The following is a 19085-nucleotide window of genomic DNA, read 5'->3' as shown; positions in this document are numbered from 1 at the left end:
TGTAATAAAACTCACTAATACGATTTTCTTTGAATTGTTTGTCTAGCAAACCTAGTACGTAGTTTTTCTAGATACCACAATTGTAGTTGCAGATAGTGGAAAACTTCGGTTCATTGGTAGGATGCTAGGAAAATGCAACCATTCTACAAAGGAAATTTCTTAAACACTCGTGCGACCCATTCTAGAATATTTTCGAAGTGTGCGCGATCCGCAAAAAATAGGACAAACAGGTCGTATAGAATGTACACAAAGAAACACAGATGATGCCGTTTTTTTTTGTTTTTTTTTTACCTATATATTGGTTCTCTGGGGTGCTGATAAAACCAATCTGGTACACGCCCGAAGATAGATGCAAACAATCCCGTGATATCCTACTTGCATTATTTCAAGAAGCAGGTTTAATTGTAGCAATATACTACAGACCATCACGTATCGGTCCCGTAGACTTGAATAGCCAAGCCATTATTCCTCCAGTGCTCCATACTACCCATTGCCATGCACTTCACAGAGATTTGCAGAGTTTAGCTGTAGATATAGCCTCTCTGTAAGTAGCACGAAACTTACCGAATTCAGAAACGCAATGCTACGCCATTGCTTTAGGTTCTACTGGTACATCGTAAACCGGAGACAGAGATAGGACAGGACTAGAGAAAATCTGAAGGTATTTAATAATTTCAGAGTAGCAATTGATGGAATTTTCGTTCTTCTACAATGAGACATAAAAAAGATTTGTGCACCAGAGACAACCTCGTACAGCAGTTGCTTCTGAGCGACAGCTTATTACAAAGAATTTAAGTCTACTTTAATACGCAGTGAGCAGAGTAATTTCTCTTCGTATATCACACAGTGCCTACAATCAGCCGCAATGGACATAAAGCATGAGAGGATGCTGTAAATAATATCTTCAGAGAGGAATAACTGACTGTTTTGCTGCGAATAGCCTCTATTCAGTTTCTTTAAACATACATTTTAACTATCCACAGTAAAGTGTACATCAGTAGAATTAATAATAAAGGCTGCATTCAGTCATTTTTGCACTCAGCGTCACTGCATGAAGTGGAGACAAATAAGTTAGTAGGGCTCTTGCTTATTTTCATTCGATGATGCTTTTTGGTTGTACGTTTGAGAAAGAACTTGCTCATCTGCGAGATCTTCAATCTAGAAATAAGGAAACTGATGATGAAAGCATTTGTTTGGAGCGTGTAACTTGGACAGTAGGGAAGTAATAGAGAACAACTAGAAGCCCTGAAGATTTTTTGCTGCAAAAGGATGATGAAAATCAGATAGAGGGACACAGTTGCCAATGAAGAGGGGCTGAGAATAGTACAGGAGCCAGATCTCTGTTGAGGCACGTTCAAACAAGAAGGGGCAAATTCGTAAGACACATTTTAAGGTACAAGGATATTATTGGAACAATAGCAGCAAGAGCTACTGAGGGAAAGGATCGCCGGGGACGAGCCAGGTTATGAATGACATGCGAGGTACTAGATACGAGGAGACGAAGAGGAAGGCAGACAGAAGAGGGGAATGGCGTGCTACTACAAACCAACCTCAGTGCTGAACACCAAAGAGAGACAGAGACTGTTGGGTACCTGATCATGAAGAAAGGAAGTTTTCACTGCATAAAAGCGTGCTTCAATGATACCTGTTTAGCTCGTTTACGGTTATCTCAGTTAAGACGTGCAGTGAAATATTTAAAACACAGAAATACACTACGTGCCATGAACTTTGTTGTAAATATCCGTTATTGTTCAAACTAAACAACAATGTTCATTATTCCAGTGTTAGAAGACAGTCAGCTTTACTCCACATTTCAACTGACTTTCGCTCAGAAAGAGGTGATCAATGCTTCTACCAGAAACTAAGGTGACGTGTAAAATAGGATAAAACCCCTGTCGCTTATATAGTGCTACGTATGAAACCAAGTTCAGAAAATTGTCAGTGATCAGTTCGTTCTCTGCAACAGGAGAATTTATATTTCGAAACTTGTAACAAACGTACGGCAAAAGAATTGCTGGCATCCTCCATTATTGATTTAAATATTTTCCGCTGCCTAAGCTCAGTTGTAAATGGTAACCAGACAGATTTTAAACTGCCTCGTTTCACATCATCACGACTTATGGTACTAATAACCCACGAAATAATAAAACTAACATATCGGGGTAATCAGAGACGCCGGCCGGAGTGGCCAAGCGGTTCTAGGCGCTGCCGTCTGGAACCGCGGGACCGCTACGGTCGCAAGTTCGAATCCCGCCTCGGGCATGGATGTGTGTGATGTCCTTAGGTTAGTTAGGTTTAAGTAGTTCTAAGTTCTATGGGACTGATGACCTCAGAAGTCACGTCCCATAGTGCTCAGAGCCATTTGAACCATTCATCAGAGACGCAGGCTCGGCTCGGTATGACAAAAGGTACGAGAGGCATCCGGCTATTGACTTTTTAAAAGGAACAATTCCGGAATTGTAAAGGTATTTAGGCCAGCCTCGGGAAATTTCAATTACGAGAGTTTGAAGGTTTTTTTTTTTTTTACCCAACTGTGTCCTGAGTCTTCACTACTGCGCCTTTTCGGTCGGTAACAACTTCGGAAGGAATAAACTACAATAAAAACACGATCTGGCAATCGAAAAATCAAGACAGTAGGCTCAATCTAAAAATTATATACCATTGCCACATATACTTAAGACAGTAGCTGTATTTTGGTTGCGGAGAAGACAGAAAACTCAACTTCAAGAAAAGACACTGGCTTAATAAAGAAGTTCCACATCCTGCATTCCGGGTCGGCAACACATATAAATAAGGAGTTTTATTAAGTTCGACAAAAAGCCGAGAAAAGAACTGTAGCCACGCAGACGAGTCTTTAGGTCGCTGAGAGCGAAGAGAAAAGGAAGTTCTAATTAGTGAACTCATTAAAGAATAAAGGGAACTGCGTAAAATGACAGGAGGGTACTAATTGTGCTGTTCCCAATTAGGGAACGGATTACTCAAGGATTTTACATTGACGTTCGAACTGCAGACTGCAGGAGATGACGTTCTGCAAGGCTGTATTCCGAAAATAGGAAGCTTGATTATTCAGTTCGTTCTACATTAGGGTAGTAATAAAGTGACATGTCTTTCCCTAGTACACTTCGACATTTTTTGTCATATGTGAATATCGATTTTGGCAAAAATTTGAGTATTTGATAAGCGCCAAGTCACATCGTAGTTACAACGCTACATTTTAGCTCGCTAAAAATTAATTAGATAACTTAACGCTTCGTTGATGCTCGATCGTCTGTAATAAATCGATGACTACAGAATAATTTCTGTGGTAGTATTCCGTGTAGGTTTTCATTGTTTTGGACAGTCAATTACCAAAACCTTTTTCAGTTGTTTTCTCCTCATTCCTGCGAAAGTATTTCAGCTTAAGAAGCTACTAAAACTGCTCATCTGCGAATCTTAACAAGAATGCTCACTAAATATATTGCCTAATTCGTCGTTGCTATTTTCTACAGTTTTCTGTCATAAATATTCAGCAGTCTGCAGCAGATGAGCAAAAATGGTTCAAATGGCTCTGAGCACTATGGGACTTAACATCGGAGGTCATCAGTCCCATAGAACTTAGAACCACTTAATCCTAACTAACCTAAGGACATCACACATATCCATTTTTCGTCTAGGATGCGCGTGAGTGGTTCGTGGTTGCTGATCCAACTCCTGTGGCACACGCTATGAGTGACGTTCTGCGTTATGTTGAGCTTTATTTGTAGTATTCCTGGAAGAGTCAACTCAAATTCTACTTCTTTAACATACATCTCGTATTATAGCCTCGAGGGTAAGCAGGGAGAAATTCCTGTTTGTTGGACCATCCGCGAATCGAATAGGTAGGAGGTAAAGTGTTTCTGGCCGGCCGGGGTGGCCGAGCGGTTCTAGGCGCTACAGTCTGGAACCGCGCGACCGCTACGGTCGCAGGTTCGAATCCTGCCTCGGGCATGGGTGTGTGTGATGTCCTTAGGTTAGTTAGATTTAAGTAGTTCTAAGTTCTAGGGGACTGATGACCTCAGAAGTTAAGTCCCATAGTGCTCAGAGCCATTTGAACCATAAAGTGTTTCTGCTACCTACGTACCTTCTGCCGTGCATTATATGGTGACTTGGCTTTCTTTCTTTTTTGTTTTCTAGACACTTGTACGCTTCAGTGAATCATGTTTCTTCGGAAAGTAACAGTAATAACAATAATAACAATCATTTTGCTATATTCGTGAAGAGGTAAAATTAAGATATAACAAGAGATGGTGATGAGAGGATCATTTACTTGTCGATACAGACATATCAGACTACATCTGTTCTGAATAATGGAGATTATATTTGCGATATGTGTGTCATTGTATTTGCGCATATTACAAATTAAAGCCCACCGCCGCATTTTTCTCTCTGTATATTATGACTAATTCATGATTCACGAGGAAGGTTTATAATTTATAACTACTACGTAATGATGAGTGTGTAATACATGTGTCATTATCTGCTCCATATTTAACTGGCGTACAGAGAGACATCTCGTGACAGTGGTGGGATCTACGAACTGGTCAGCTACAGAGGGGGCGGTACCAGGAGGGCAAAGTAAAATTAAACAGTCGCCGCAACTGGGAGCAGCGGAGCTTAACCAGAGCGCATGACGGGGCTGTTGGTGTAGCACAAGCACGTAACACAACATGTTCGATTAGGGGCTGGCCACGCTCTGTAAAAAAAAAAAAAACACTGAGTGAAGAACTGATGACGAAGATACATATAAACAGAACGAAAAATAAAGCGGTAAAGCTCGTACCTGGAAACAGGATCGAGTCGCGATCGGACCACGGTTTTTCTGTCTGGGTTTTAACCCTAGGATTTACCTCTCAACTGTGAGGACATTCGCCAACTCCATTGGGTTGCGGCGGCTGTTTACTTTATTGCTTTTGCCGCCAGATACCGCCTCCCCTGTAACTAGCCAGCTCGTAGATCCCACCGTTGCCACGAGATGTCTCTCTGTGCACCAGTTAAATAAGGACGTGGTTAGGATTCCACATTGAGCTGTAGATCTTCTTTCCCTGGTTGGTTAAGTGAGGCAGGTTAGCGACTCGCAAGTCGCCGAAGTGGCGTCCAATTGAAAGACTTGCATCAGGCCACTGAGCCACACGAAATCATTGTTACCAGAAAAAGATACATATCTAGACTGATTTATGAGAAAGCTCTGATTACGTGATTTACTGGTTGAGCCCAGAAATGTTTCGCAACCGATAAATATTTATGGGAATTGGATGTACGTCCTAATCTCAGCCTTCTTCTCTCTCCCTGTCCATCTCCTCGCCACCCCTCTTTATCCACCCCCTCCTCCCCCTTTCTCTGTCCACCACCTGTTCCTCCCCCCTTTCTCCCTCCATCAATTCTTCGCCTCTCTGTTGTTCTCCTACCCCCATCTCTTTGTCCACCTCCTCCTTCCCCATGTTCCTTTCCTCCCCCTCTCTGTCCACCTCATTTGCCCCCTCTCTCTCACTGAGCCTTGTTTGTTTTTATTGCAAACGAAACCTTGACTGGGAACTGAAGTAGCTTAAAATGAATGGGTAAATCGGTTGGATCACTGGTATATTGGATTTGAGGAAGACCTGTCCAGCTGCTGGTTGTTGTTGTTGTGGTCTTCAGTCCTGAGACTGGTTTGATGCAGCTCTCCATGCTACTCTATCCTGTGCAAGCTTCTTCATCTCCCAGTACCTACTGCAACCTACATCCTTCTGGATCTGCTTAGTGTATTCATCTCTTGGTCTCCCTCTACGATTTTTACCCTCCACGCTGCCCTCCAATGCTAAATTTGTGATCCCTTGATGCCTCAAAACATGTCCTACCAACCGATCCCTTCTTCTAGTCACGTTGTGCCACAAACTTCTCTCCTCCCCAATCCTATTCAATACCTCCTCATTAGTTACGTGATCTACCCACCTTATCTTCAGCATTCTTCTGTAGCACCACATTTCGAAAGCTTCTATTCTCTTCTTGTCCAAACTGGTTATCGTCCATGTTTCACTTCCATACATGGCTACACTCCATACAAATACTTTCAGAAACGACTTCCTGACACTTGAAATCTATACTCTCTTATCTGCTGGATCTCTAAGAATAGTAGCTTCAACGACAGTATTTCGCATGGTTTTAATCTGTGAACGGGTGGAATTTCAATGTTTCGGACGATTCAGCCGCGTGGTTCCGAACTGAAGCGCCTAGAACCTCTCGGCCACAACGGCCGGCGCCTGGAGTGGGGGACGATGACAAATGTCTTTTGGACGAATGGACTGTACGAGACAGCGCTCACCAGTCCAACGTCATACGCCCAAACGACCATCACTTGCGTGCTGTCTGAATCTACTTTCATCACTAAATACCACGCGGCTAGCCATTCCATCTTCCAGGCGAACCTCTGACGGCACCTGTGGAGCGGTGCACGTCGATGCTGTGGCGTGAGTGGAAGACGGGTTAGAGGTGTGCGTTCCCGTAGTCCCACTGCTAATAACCGGTTCTCAACAGTTCGTGTTGGGCTCACAGGCTCTCTTACCTGCGCTGTGGTAGCTGTATGATCTGCCACCGCTGTCCTTACATTACGACGACCCTGGTGGGCGTCTGTGCTGCGTGGTTGTCTAGAACCTCGTCTACGGGTGTGAGAATGTTCACGCGACCACTGATACCATCATCGTTGCAAAACTGACACAACATGTCCAATTTGTGTGGCAGTTCTCTGAAAGGATCATCATGCCAGTAGGTAGGCCACAATTTTACTCCTTTCAAATTCACTCAGTTGACTGTAGGAAGCACGAGTGCGTCTCCGTGGCATGGCTACCTACTTGCATCCCCTATTAAAGGGTAGATGCAGGTGGCGCTCTGGTAGCTGTTGCACTACGTTGTTTTTTGGCGCACGACGATGAAACGATTATCAGGAGATCTACTACCACTTACATGGCATATGCCGTCAACGGATCAAAATCGACGTCGTCTTTCCAGGTGTGCTAATTCTTTTCCCAGCAGTGTATATAGTCAATGTCCATCTGAATGTTTATTAGTGTTACGCAAATATTTCAAGTAAATCGACCGAGAACTTTTCGAAACTTTTGCCAACAACGTTTGTCTTTGTGAAAATTTGAAGTAAATAGGTAAAGAGCTTTTCGATATTTTCCCTAACAAGGTTTACTTCTTATATATATATAAGTTTTTTTTTAAAAAAAAGTAGCATCTATTCATCCAAAAGTTTAGTGAAAGCACTCCCACAAGTGGCCCATAGGGACCATCCGACCGCCGTGTCATCCCTAGTTGAGGATGCGGATTGGAGGGACGTGTGGTCAGCACGCCGCTCTCCCGGCCATTACGATGGTTTTATTTCACCGGAGCCGCTACTATTCGGTCGAGTAGCTTCCCCTTGTCATCACGAGGCTGAGTGCACCCCGAAAAATGGCAACAGCACATGGCGGCCTGGATGGTCACCCATTCAAGTGCCGACCACGCCCGACAGCGCTTAACTTCGGTGATCTCACGGGAACCGGTGTATCCACTGCGGCAAGGCCGTTGCCTGAAAGTTTAGTGAAGCATCACGTAAAAACATGAAGCAAATCGATCCGGAACTCTTCGAGATTGTTGGAAACATCTTTAAACAACGCCTTGTCTGTATACAGTTGTATGGATTAGTGCAAGGCAAGTCGTTCGGCCATAAGCAGCTGTGCGAAGCTGAGGTGGGGCACTAGCTGATGAGTGTTTATTTTAGGGCGATTCCTTTTCATACCTCGCCACAAATGTCAGGATGACGATAATGTGCCTTTTCGAAGAAAAATTATTCCTTGCGACGGCACAAATAATTGGTGGGATACCAGAGAGGAAAGAAATGAAAATAAATATGCTCGATCGCAGTACTAGCAGTATTCTAATCTGCCGCCTTAGCCGGTTGTGCTATCGCCGCTGCTTCAGAACTCTCGCTTTTGTGTGGTATTCATCTGGGCGGTCAAACTGCACTGACAGGTCTGCGGCTTTTCTGTTGGTTGGTGCTGTTGGTAACGGTTCGCGTAATGAATAATGACAGGCGATCACGCCGAATCATGAGTCAGATGTGTTTTGCCAATCATACTGCTCGTTTGTACACTGATGGCCACCGTAAATGCAACACCCTGAAGGAAGCATCCGAATCAAGTGAAATTTACACCATGAGTTTGCAGTGATGAGATATGCAACTGATTACAATTTCAGCGCAGACGCACATCACGCGCGCCTGTGGCGCCACCTCATAGCGCCATTTAAGGCTTGGCGATTTAGACGAGTGTACGTTCGGCACGTGTGTTTACCTTGTGGTTGTTTCACAACACGATCAGTTATGCCTCGTAGACAACAGCGAACATCTTTTGATCAAGTATCCGAGTTCGACAGAGGAAGGATAGTGGCTTACCGAGATTGTCGATTATCATACAGAGAAATCGCTAGTCGTGTTGGACGAAACCAAACAACTGTAATGCGGATATGTGACCGTTGGATGCAGGAGGGTACGACGGACCGACGTGGTCGATCGCATTCACCTCGGTGCACCACTGCTCGTGCTGATAGGCAAATTGTGCGCATGGCAGTGACGGATCGCTCAGTGACATCCCGAACCATAGCACAGCACATTGTGTCTGTAACGCATCATCCAGTGTCTGCGCGTACCATTCGACGCCGTTTACAGCAGAGTGGTCTGTCCGCAAGACGTCCATTGCTTCGTCTACCATTGACGCAGAACCACAGACGTCTCCGTCGCCAATGGTGTGATGACAGACGGATGTGGACGGCAGAATGGAATGACGTTGTCTTTACTGACGAGGCACGCTTCTTTCTGCAGCACCACGACGGTCGGATTCGAGTGTGGAGACACCGTGGAGAGAGGATGCTGGACAGCTGCATTATGCACCGCCACACTGGTCTTGCACCGGGTATTATGGTATGGGGCGGTATTGGATATTAATCTCGCACGCCTCTAGTACGCATTGCCGGTACTTTAAATAGCCGGCGCTACATATCCGAGGTGCAGGAGCCACTTGTCCTTCCTTACCCTCAGGGCTCGGCCACAGCCATATTTCAACAGGATAATGCGCGACCACACGTGGCACGCATTGTGCAAAGGTTCTTCGTCAATAACCAGATTGAATTGCTTCCCTGGCCGGCTCGCTCTCCGGATCTTTCGCCGATAGAAAACATGTGGTCCATGGTTGCTTAACGAGTGACCCAGATTATATCCCCAGCTGCCACACCAGATGATCTTTGGCAACGTGTGGAAGCTGCTTGGGCTGCTGTACCCCAGGAACACATCCAACGTCTCTTTGACTCAATGCCGAGACGTGTGGCAGCGGTGATCTCCAACAATGGCGGCTACTCTGGCTACTGATTCTGGGAGGAACCACATGTCACAGACGTCTGTAAACGTAATCATTTGATACTTGGTCAACATGTTATCTACAAAATAAATTTTGTTGTGCTACCTCTTGTCTTTCTTGGTGTTGCATTTACGGTGGCCAGCAGTGTAATTTTGTAAATGAAGTTAGCTGTTATTTTGTTTCACGTGCAGCATTTTCAGCTACACTATTAGGTCCCAACCTAGGTACAATCTCGAAAATCGTGATACATTCGGAAAGAGCAGCCAAATATTTGTGACAACCTAGACTACATGACTGAGCAATTTTCGTCGACTACCGCACACTACCATCCGATTGGCTGCGACCAACGGTAACGAACTGCCAACAGCCAAACGCAACGGTGGAACTGCGGACTCTGTAAGTGCACTTCAGTCCACCTGCATTATAAAACTTCGGAACTCGATATCATGGAGACTCTTGAGCAGTGCATAAACTACAGCAGCATTTGTTACTGTGGTGTCACCGCAAGGCACCACACTTGCTAGGTTGTAGGCTTCAAACCGGCCGCGGTCCGTCAGTACACATCGGACCCGCGACGCTATCAGACAGAGCGCCACCACTCGGCTGGTCTTACGAGACAAGCTAGAGCACTGGCCAGTTCTACAGCCGCCTGTAATAGGAATGGTTCACTCGTTACAGCTTCAGAGATATCAGTTGCAGAGACGCTAGTTAGCAAAGCCTTCAGCTAAGTCAGTAGCTACGACCTAGCCACACGCCACATACAGTTTATGCATTGACAATTGATTTATGTGTGTGAAGCAATCAGAATTGTAAAGAAGTATTCACAGTTCAGTCTGTAACTGCACTTGTAAATATTATTGTACAAAGTCAAGATCGACGTTCACCGCTGATGCTGAATTGAATGTAAGTATTTAATTGTATTTCTGTATACTAACTTTCTAATCACCTAAGATGTTCCAGATACATCCCGTCAAGTATCGTTCATTGATCCTCATGTCAGCCTACGTGATCAACGCGTGCAACACCTCGTGATCAGACTAAGAGTCAAATTGCGTGACTCAGCCGGGTCACCCTTTTTCCATGAGGCCCATAGTTCCGCCTCATAACAGTTACATCTCGGGATGTACTACACACATCCGAAAGATGAGCGAAATTAATGACCAGTCGAACGTACACACCGTGTGTACGTCAGATCATTTTTCAGTCTTCCTGCATTTAAGAGGATTGACGGAAAAGTAATGCCTCCACCTTCGTAACTCTTCAACAGTTGGCAGCATTGTTATGCTGCAGGTACTGGCTTGTTCCGTAGCCTCTTCTCTACAGCTCCAGTTGGCGGGAAGGCTTAGCACTGAACGGTTGTGTTGTTACAGTGTAAAGTATGGAACGCTGCACAGTCGGTCGATCAGTGCGATTTAATCAACGCGCAGTCACTGAATTCTTAGCAGCAGAAGGTGTCACCTCATAGGAGATTCATCGGAGAATGAAAGCAGTTTATGGTGACTGTGTTGATGTGAGTACTGTGCGTCGCTGGGGGAGTAAGTTTGAAGATGTTGAGACGGGAACTTCTGACCCGCATGACAATGAGTTGGACGTCCTGTGAAAGCAACCACCGAGTTTCACAAGCAAAATGTCGACAGATTGATTCAGGACAATCGTCGTATCACTCAGAGAGAAATTGCAAGCACAATCGGCATTTCACAAGAACGTGTAGGTCACATTATTGCTTTGCTTGGTTATCGGAAGATCTGTGCACGACGGGTAACCCGGATGCTGACTCCTGAAATAAAAGCGCACAGACCTGAAATTTGCCAGGAACTCCTCTCGTGTTACGAGAATGAAGGTGACGCATTTCTCCATTCAATCATGGGACATCACTATGCTTCCGATGGAGACGTTGAGAGAACTGTGAGACTCTGTTTTTGCGGAAACAGAGTGCCGACTTCTTCCGTGACGGCTTCAGAAAAGTTGTTCATTGTTAGCAGGAATGTATCCAATTGGCTGGTGATTATGTGGAAAAGTGAATATTGGTAATTAAAGATCACATTCTAACAAGGGAACCTGCCCATCGCACCCCCCTCAGATTTAGTTATAAGTTGGCACAGTGGATAGGCCTTGAAAAACTGAACACAGATCAATTGACAAAACAGGAAGAAGTTGTGTGGAACTGTGAAAAAATAAGCAAAATAAACAAACTGAGTGGTTCATGGGAAGATAGGCAACATCAAGGACACTGGGAACGCAGGAGCGCCGTGGTCTCGTGGTAACGTGAGCAGCTGCAGAACGAAAGGTCCTTGGTTCAAATCTTCCATCGAGTGAAAAGTTTAATTTTTTATTTTCAGTTTATGTAACAAACTATTATGTTTTCATCACTTTTTGGGAGTGGTTATCACATCCACAAGAAAACCTAAATCGGGCAAGGTAGAAGAATCTCTTTACCCATTCGCCAAGTGTACAAGTTAGGTGGGTCGACAACATATTCCTGTCATGTGACGCACATGCAGTCACCAGTGTCGTATAGAATATATCAGATGTGTTTTCCTGTGGAGGAATCGGTTGACCTATGACCTTGCGATCAAATGTTTTCGGTACCGATTGGAGAGGCACGTCCTTTCGTCTACTAATCGCACGGTTTTGCGATGCGGTCGCAAAACACAGACACTAAACTTATTACAGTGAACAGAGACGTCAATGAACGAACGGACAAATGATAACTATGCAAAAATAAAGAAACTAAAATTTTCATACGATGGAAGACTTGAACCAAGGACCTCTCCATCTACAGCTGCTCACGCTACCACAGGACCACAGCGCTCCTGAGCTCACGTTCTCTTTGATGTTGCCTATGTGGCCCATAGACTACTCAGTTTGTATATTTTGCTTATTTTTTCACAGTTCCACACAACTTCTTCCTGTTTTCTCAATTGATCTGTGTTCAGTTTATCAAGGCCTATCCACTGTGCCAAGTTATAACTAAATCTGAGTGGGGTGCGATGGGGAGGTTCCCTTGTAAGGATTATTGCTGCGTCTGATTTATTAAAATACACTACTGGCCATTAAAATTGCTACACCACGAAGATGACGTGCTACAGATGCGAAATTTAACCGACAGCAAGAAGATGCTGTGATATGCAAATGATTAGCTTTTCAGAGCATTCACACAAGGTTGGCACCGGTGGCGACACCTACAACGTGCTGACATTAGGAAAGTTTCCAACCGATTTCTCATACACAAACAGCAGTTGACCGGCGTTGCCTGGTGAAACGTTGTTGTGATGCCTCGTGTAAAGAGGAGAAATGCGTACCATCACAGACAGGAGCACCTTCGATGGTGTACTCAACAATGAACCTGGGTGCACGAATGGCAAAAAGTCATTTTTTCGGATGAATCCAGGTTCTGTTTACAGCATCATGATGGTCGCATCCGTGTTTGGCGACATCGCGATGAACGTACATTGGAAGCGTGTATTAGAATGGCCATACTGGCGTGTCACCCGGCGTGACGGTATGGGGTGCCATTGGTTACACATCTCTGTCACCTCTTGTTCGCATTGACGGCACTTTGAACAGTGGACGTTACATCTCAGATGTGTTACGACCCGTGGCTCTACCCTTCATTCGATCCCTGTGAAACCCTACATTTCAGCAGGATAATGCACGACAGCAGTTGCAGGTCCTGTACGGGCCTTTCTGAATACAGAAAATGTTCGACTGCTGCCCTGGCCAGCACATTCTCCAGATCTCTCATCAATTGAAAACGTCTGGTCAATGGTGGCCGAGCAACTGACTCGTCACAATACGCCAGTCACTACTCTTGATGAACTGTGGTATCGTGTTGAAGCTGCATGGGCAGATGTAGCTGTACACGCCATCCAAGCTCTGTTTGACTCAATGCCCAGGTGTACCAAGGCCGCTATTACGGCCAGAGGTGGTTGTTCTGGGTACTGATTTCTCAGGATCTGTGCACCCAAATTGCGTGAAAATGTAATCTCATTTCAGTTATAGTATAATATATTTGTCCAATGAATACGCGTTTATCATCTGAATTTATTTTTGGTGAATCAATTTTAATGGCCAGTAGTGTATTCCCATCCAAACCCAATTAACGAAGGTGGAGGGATTACTTTTTATTGAACCCTTGTAAAACAACTTCGTAACGATGTGACATCCCCACAGACAATTACGATGTCAGTGTAGGGCGTCAGAGAGCAACATGCGTTAATTAAATGGTTCAAATGGCTCTGAGCACTATGGGACTCAACATCTGAGGTCATCAGTCACCTAGAACTTACAACTACTTAAACCTAACTAACCTAAGGACATCACACACATCTATGCGCGAGGCAAGATTCGAACTTGCGACCGTAGCGGTCACGCGGTTCCAAACTGAAGCGCCTAGAACCGCACGGCCACACAGGCCGGCCAGGCGTTAATTGCTGGGATGTTTAGATGCAGTATAGCCACACTGCAAGGTTCAACTAATGGTACTTCCGTGAATGACGATGTTTACCTATCAGAAAGGACGCAGTATGTTCTGTTTCCGAGGAAAGCTTCATTCCGTTCGCATCCCTGTCCCGTGATGCCCGCAAACGCATAAAAAGAAAAGCAGAACGCTATTACAGAAAGAGTGTTCGCACAACCCAACGGAAAAAGCCGTATAATTTTCGCTTACGGGGGCGTATTACTGGGAAACATTTGGAGCCGACTCGATAATGACCACCGGCGTGGGGACGCAATATAATGCCGCATCGACGCTAATTTGCTGCCTCGCAAAACGCGACTGCCGGGCGCGCGTTAATAATTCCGAGTTAATGCAACTGTCCATTAAGTATTGACGGGAGCGGCATCCGTACCTGGTGCGCCGCGGTGCACGGCGAGGAAAACGAGACTGGAGTATAGTTGGGTAGGGTAGACCTGGCGAGCTGAGTGTGGTGACATATTACATCGCGGCGTCGCCTGGTGACAACGCTAAAGCCGTCGCAGTGCGGCGCTCGCGACGCCCTCGAGCCGTGGAGAAGTTATTTCAGACCGGTTAAGCGCGGCTGCCTCGGGCACAACAGCGCCCCCTGTAGCTCTTCAGACCCTCTGGGGGCGGCTCACGCAGAACGTCCGCTGGGAAAAATCGCCTGCTCCACTGCGGGTGCAGAAATTGGTCAGTTAAGGGGAGCGGCTGCATGCGAAGCACGTCTTTATGTGTAATTCGCTGGCAACAATACAGTGCGTGGGGGAGGGTACTTCTTACCTACAGTACCAACATTTTCCACTACACCTGTACCGTAGAGAGTGGGACAAAATGTGAAATCATATTTTAATCCTCAGCAACAGAGGGAACACCACCATTTATAAATACAGTAATATGCTTCCCTCGGCCAATTTCCGCAAGAAAAAAAAAGGCGCAATTTGGTGTGGGACATTGTGGAATATTCCCGCTTCAGCCCTTATACACAAGTGGCCATTAAAATTGCTACACCAAGAATAAATGCAGATGATAAACGGGTATTCATTGGACAAATATATTATACTAGAACTGAAATGAGATTACATTTTCAGGCAATTTTGGTGCACAGACCCTGAGAAATCAGCACCCAGAACAACCACCTCTGGGCGTAATAACGACCTGGATACGCCCGGGCATTGAGTCAAACAGAGCTTGGATGGCGTGTACAGGTACAGCTGCCCATGCAGCTTAAACACGATACCACAGTTCATCAAGAGTAGTGACTGGCGTATTGTGACGAGCCAGTTGCTCGGCCACCATTGACCAGACGTTTCCAGTTGGTGAGAGATCTGGAGAATGTGTTCGCCAGGGCAACAGTCGAACATTTTCTGTATCCAGGAAGGCCCGTACAGAACCTGTAACACGCGGTCGTGCATTATCCTGCTGAAATGTAGGGTTACGCAGGGATCGAATGAAGGGTAGTGCCACGGGTCGTAACACATCTGAAATGTAACGTCCACTGTTCAAAGTGCCGTCAATGCGAACAAGAGGTGACCGAGACGTGTAACCAATGGCACCCCATACCATCACGCCGGGTGATACGCCAGTATGGTGATGACCAGTACACGCTTCCAATGTGCGTTCACCGCGATGTCGCCAAACACGGATGCGACAGTCATGATGCTGTAAACAGAACCTGGATTCATCCGAAAAAATGACATTTTGCCATTCGTGCACCCAGGTTCGTCGTTGAGTACACTATCGCAGGCGCTCCTCTCTGTGATGCAGCGTCAAGGGTAACCGCAGCCATGGTCTCCGAGCTGATAGTCCATGCTGCTTCAAACGTCGTCGAACTGTTCGTGCAGGTGGTTGTTGTCTTGCAAACGTCCCCATCTGTTGACTCCGCGATCGAGACTTGGCTGCACGATCCGTTACAGCCCAGCGGATAAGATGCCTGTCATCTCGACTGCTAGTGATACGAGGCCGTTCGGGTCCAGCACGGCGTTCCGTATTACCCTCCTGAACCCACCGATTCCATATTCTGCTAACAGTCATTGGATCTCGACCAACGCGAGCAGCAATGTCGCGATACCATAAACCGCAATCGTGATAGACTACAACCGACCTTTATCGAAGTCTGAAACGTGATGGTACGCATTTCTCCTCCTTACACGAGGCATCACAACAACGTTTCACCAAGCCACGCCGGTCAACTGCTGTTTGTGTATGAGAAATCGGTTGGAAACTTTCCTCATGTCAGCAGGTTGTAGGTGTCGCCACCGGCGCCAACCTTGTGTGAATGCTCTGAAAAGCTAATCATTTGCATATCACAGCATCTTCTTCCTGTCGGTTAAATTTCGCGTCTGTAGCACGTCATCTTCGTGGTGTAGCAATTTTTTTTAATGAGCAGTAGTGTAGTTTCATGAAGTTCCGATAGGTGGCGGCGCTATTCGTGTCCTTCAAAATGGGATTTCCAAGCAGTGATATGTCATTTAGTTTCATTGGCATCGCAGATATTCATAGGCACTGAAGAATGTCTACGGAAACTTGGTAGTGAACAAAAGCACGGTGAGTCGTTGGGCGAGGCGTCTGTCATCAACGCAATAATGTCGCACAAACGTATCCGATCTCCCTCGTGCCGGCTGTCTGCACACAGCTGTGACTCCTGCAATGTTGGAACGTGCGGACACACTCATTCGTCACCACAAAAACGCGAACGAAGCTCCCGTTCTATTTGACAACGCCAGACCTCACACACGTCTGTGCACTCGAAAGGAGCGCACCAAAGTTCCCTGGGCAAACCTCAAGTTACATCCAAATCCTTCCACGACTATCAATCTAGGTTAACATGTTGTATCTCCCCTGCCGAGAAATCTTTAACCCAGTCAGAAATTTTGTTTGATATGACATACGGCAGTAATTTCACTAATTTATTTAATTTGTTAAACACATACTATAGCTACTTAAACCATTCAATTGAGCCATTTCTGCACTATCACTGAAAGCTACCGAGAGAAACAAGTTAGCAAATGTTTTGTGTTCAGTGACGCCTTTTACCACTATATTACGGGTTGCCTCATTACCAAGAAAAGTTTCATTGCATAAAAGTGTGCTGAAATAACATATGTGGAGATACATGGAGTAAAACATTTTAAATAAAGCACCATTGCATGTACGATCTATCGTTAACAATTTTGTAAATAATCTACTTAAATTTACAAGGAAAACCATGTCCATATTACAGAACTGGAAGATAAATGCTACTGTTACTCAACATTAAAGCTGATTCTAGCTCATAAAGATGTGAACAATACCGCGCAATGACCTAATGCCTTGGTCCATGGCTTTTCTCGTTCTATATCAATGATTTTGCGCATGAGATTCACTCTTATACCTATCGTCATTCCATAAACACGAATAAACTTGTCGGAAGGCCTGGGTTTAAAGTTGCGCCATGCAACACTGTACTATGAGCCCACTCCCTTACAATCGCGTCAACTCGCTTGGCGGTCTCACCACAGGAAATACGTCACTGTATTAGTCCGAGCTATGAACCGGGCTGCTATGAACAGCTCCTCGCAGCTTTACATGGTTTCCGAATCAAGATGCAACTTGTGACTTCACACAAGAAAAGTTTTGTAGTGGGATAACGTCACCTTACGCGTTTAAACAAAATATAACGTGTCTTGTGTATAGTAACAGAACACTTGGTCTGAATTTATTTGTTTTATTTACATACCACTCCGGTCATCGCTTGTTAACAGTCTATTTAGGATTCTGAAAAAAAAACTCCAGAAAATTGTAAAGTGCATTTCAGAGGCAATAACACTCGACGCGCTGCAGTATAATGGAATATCGATTCCATCTTAAGACGAACGTCTTCCAAATGCTCACCCTGATTATTCAATACTAGATGATTACTCCCTGCTTTGGCTTATTTTTCGTCGACTATCAGGGTCGGATGTTGACTGAAGAGAGCAGAATAGGGAGCAGGAAGAAGAAACCGCACGAAAGACGACACGTACAGAGAGAATTAAAGGAGATAGCTCACATGATATACAATAAGCCTTCAACAAATTTCGTCTTTCTATATTCCGAGATAGATTGCGGTTTCTGTCTAAAGCTGCACGCTATTTTCTAATCTGAACTCATCTTTATTCCAGAGTTCTTGAGAAAACCAATCACAGATGAAACTAACGCTCCCTTTAGATCCTCTACCTGCATGAATTCATCTGCAGGCTTTTGCTCTCCTTTTTCACATCGCGCTTGATTATAACTAGGTGCACAACTGAAATACCTTTTCATTTGAAGGAAAGTAAGTAGGCATGAGACCCTGTAAAACTATGATTCTCCAAACGTATTCCACGATGCATTTCGTAGACGGTCGTATACGAATTTAACAGGCGATTCAGGTTCGTCACAATAAAGCAACTTAACATCACCCTGTCCATAAGAAAGAAAAAAAAAAAAAGAACAAACACATATTTACCATACAAAACATTGTGTCCCTAGGCATTCATATCTCAAACCTTTATGTAATTAAACATCATTCGTAATACAAGTATACTCTCATTTAATGATAATTACCTCCACATAACCGCGTCCTACGCCGAGTGGTCACGAGCCTGAACGCCATGCTGAGTCAATTGCGCCAACACGAGAAATTGCTATTTAATTTTCCTTGGCCTAGTCCACCGGACTTTTTTCACTTCAAAGTTAGGGACTTAACTGTGAACTGCTATTTGTGCTGTGTAAATACGCCTCGAAAAAGGAGGGCGGAATTTTGTGTTCATTTCAATAAATATACATTTTATTTTTTATCTCGGCCTTAGTTTCTCTGCGCCAAAACCGGCGTGGGCGACTTCACCTTACATTCGCAAGCTGAATAATACTGGATGACATACCAGATATAGCACTAACCCATATCCATTCCAATGGAAACAGTTGTTCGCAGTATTCTTTCCTCTCGTATGGTGCCGCGCGGGATAGCTGCGTGGTCTTAGGCGCCTTCCCCCGTCGAAGGTTCGAGACTTCCCTCTGGCATGGATGTGTGTGTGTTGTCCTTAACGTTAAGTTAGTTTAAGTTAGATTAAGTAGTGTGTAAGCCTAGGGACCGCTGACCTCTGCAGTTTGGTCCCATAGGAACTTTCACACAATTTCCAATTTTCTCCTATGGTTTCTATCAGGTTCATTTGATGCTTTGTTTGTCCACTAAATTTTTAATGTCCCACTACTGTACATAATTTCAAATGCTTCCAGTTTTTAGC

At 44.9% G+C, this 19085-nt stretch overlaps 1 protein-coding gene and 1 pseudogene across 1 annotated transcript in view; both read right to left on the bottom strand.

The window, feature by feature from the left end:
* LOC126263488 (neural-cadherin-like) overlaps positions 1 to 19085 on the bottom strand; it is a 412393-nt gene that overhangs the window by 249302 nt on the left and 144006 nt on the right. The gene's annotated exons all lie outside the window — the stretch shown is intronic.
* On the bottom strand, positions 7445 to 7562 carry LOC126263833 (5S ribosomal RNA; annotated as a pseudogene).

Source organism: Schistocerca nitens, chromosome 6, assembly GCF_023898315.1.
Source record: "Schistocerca nitens isolate TAMUIC-IGC-003100 chromosome 6, iqSchNite1.1, whole genome shotgun sequence".
In the NCBI taxonomy this organism is placed as follows: Eukaryota; Metazoa; Arthropoda; class Insecta; order Orthoptera; family Acrididae; genus Schistocerca; species Schistocerca nitens.
The sequence above is the reverse complement of the archived record's forward strand: the minus strand, read 5'-3'. Positions and strand labels throughout refer to the sequence as shown.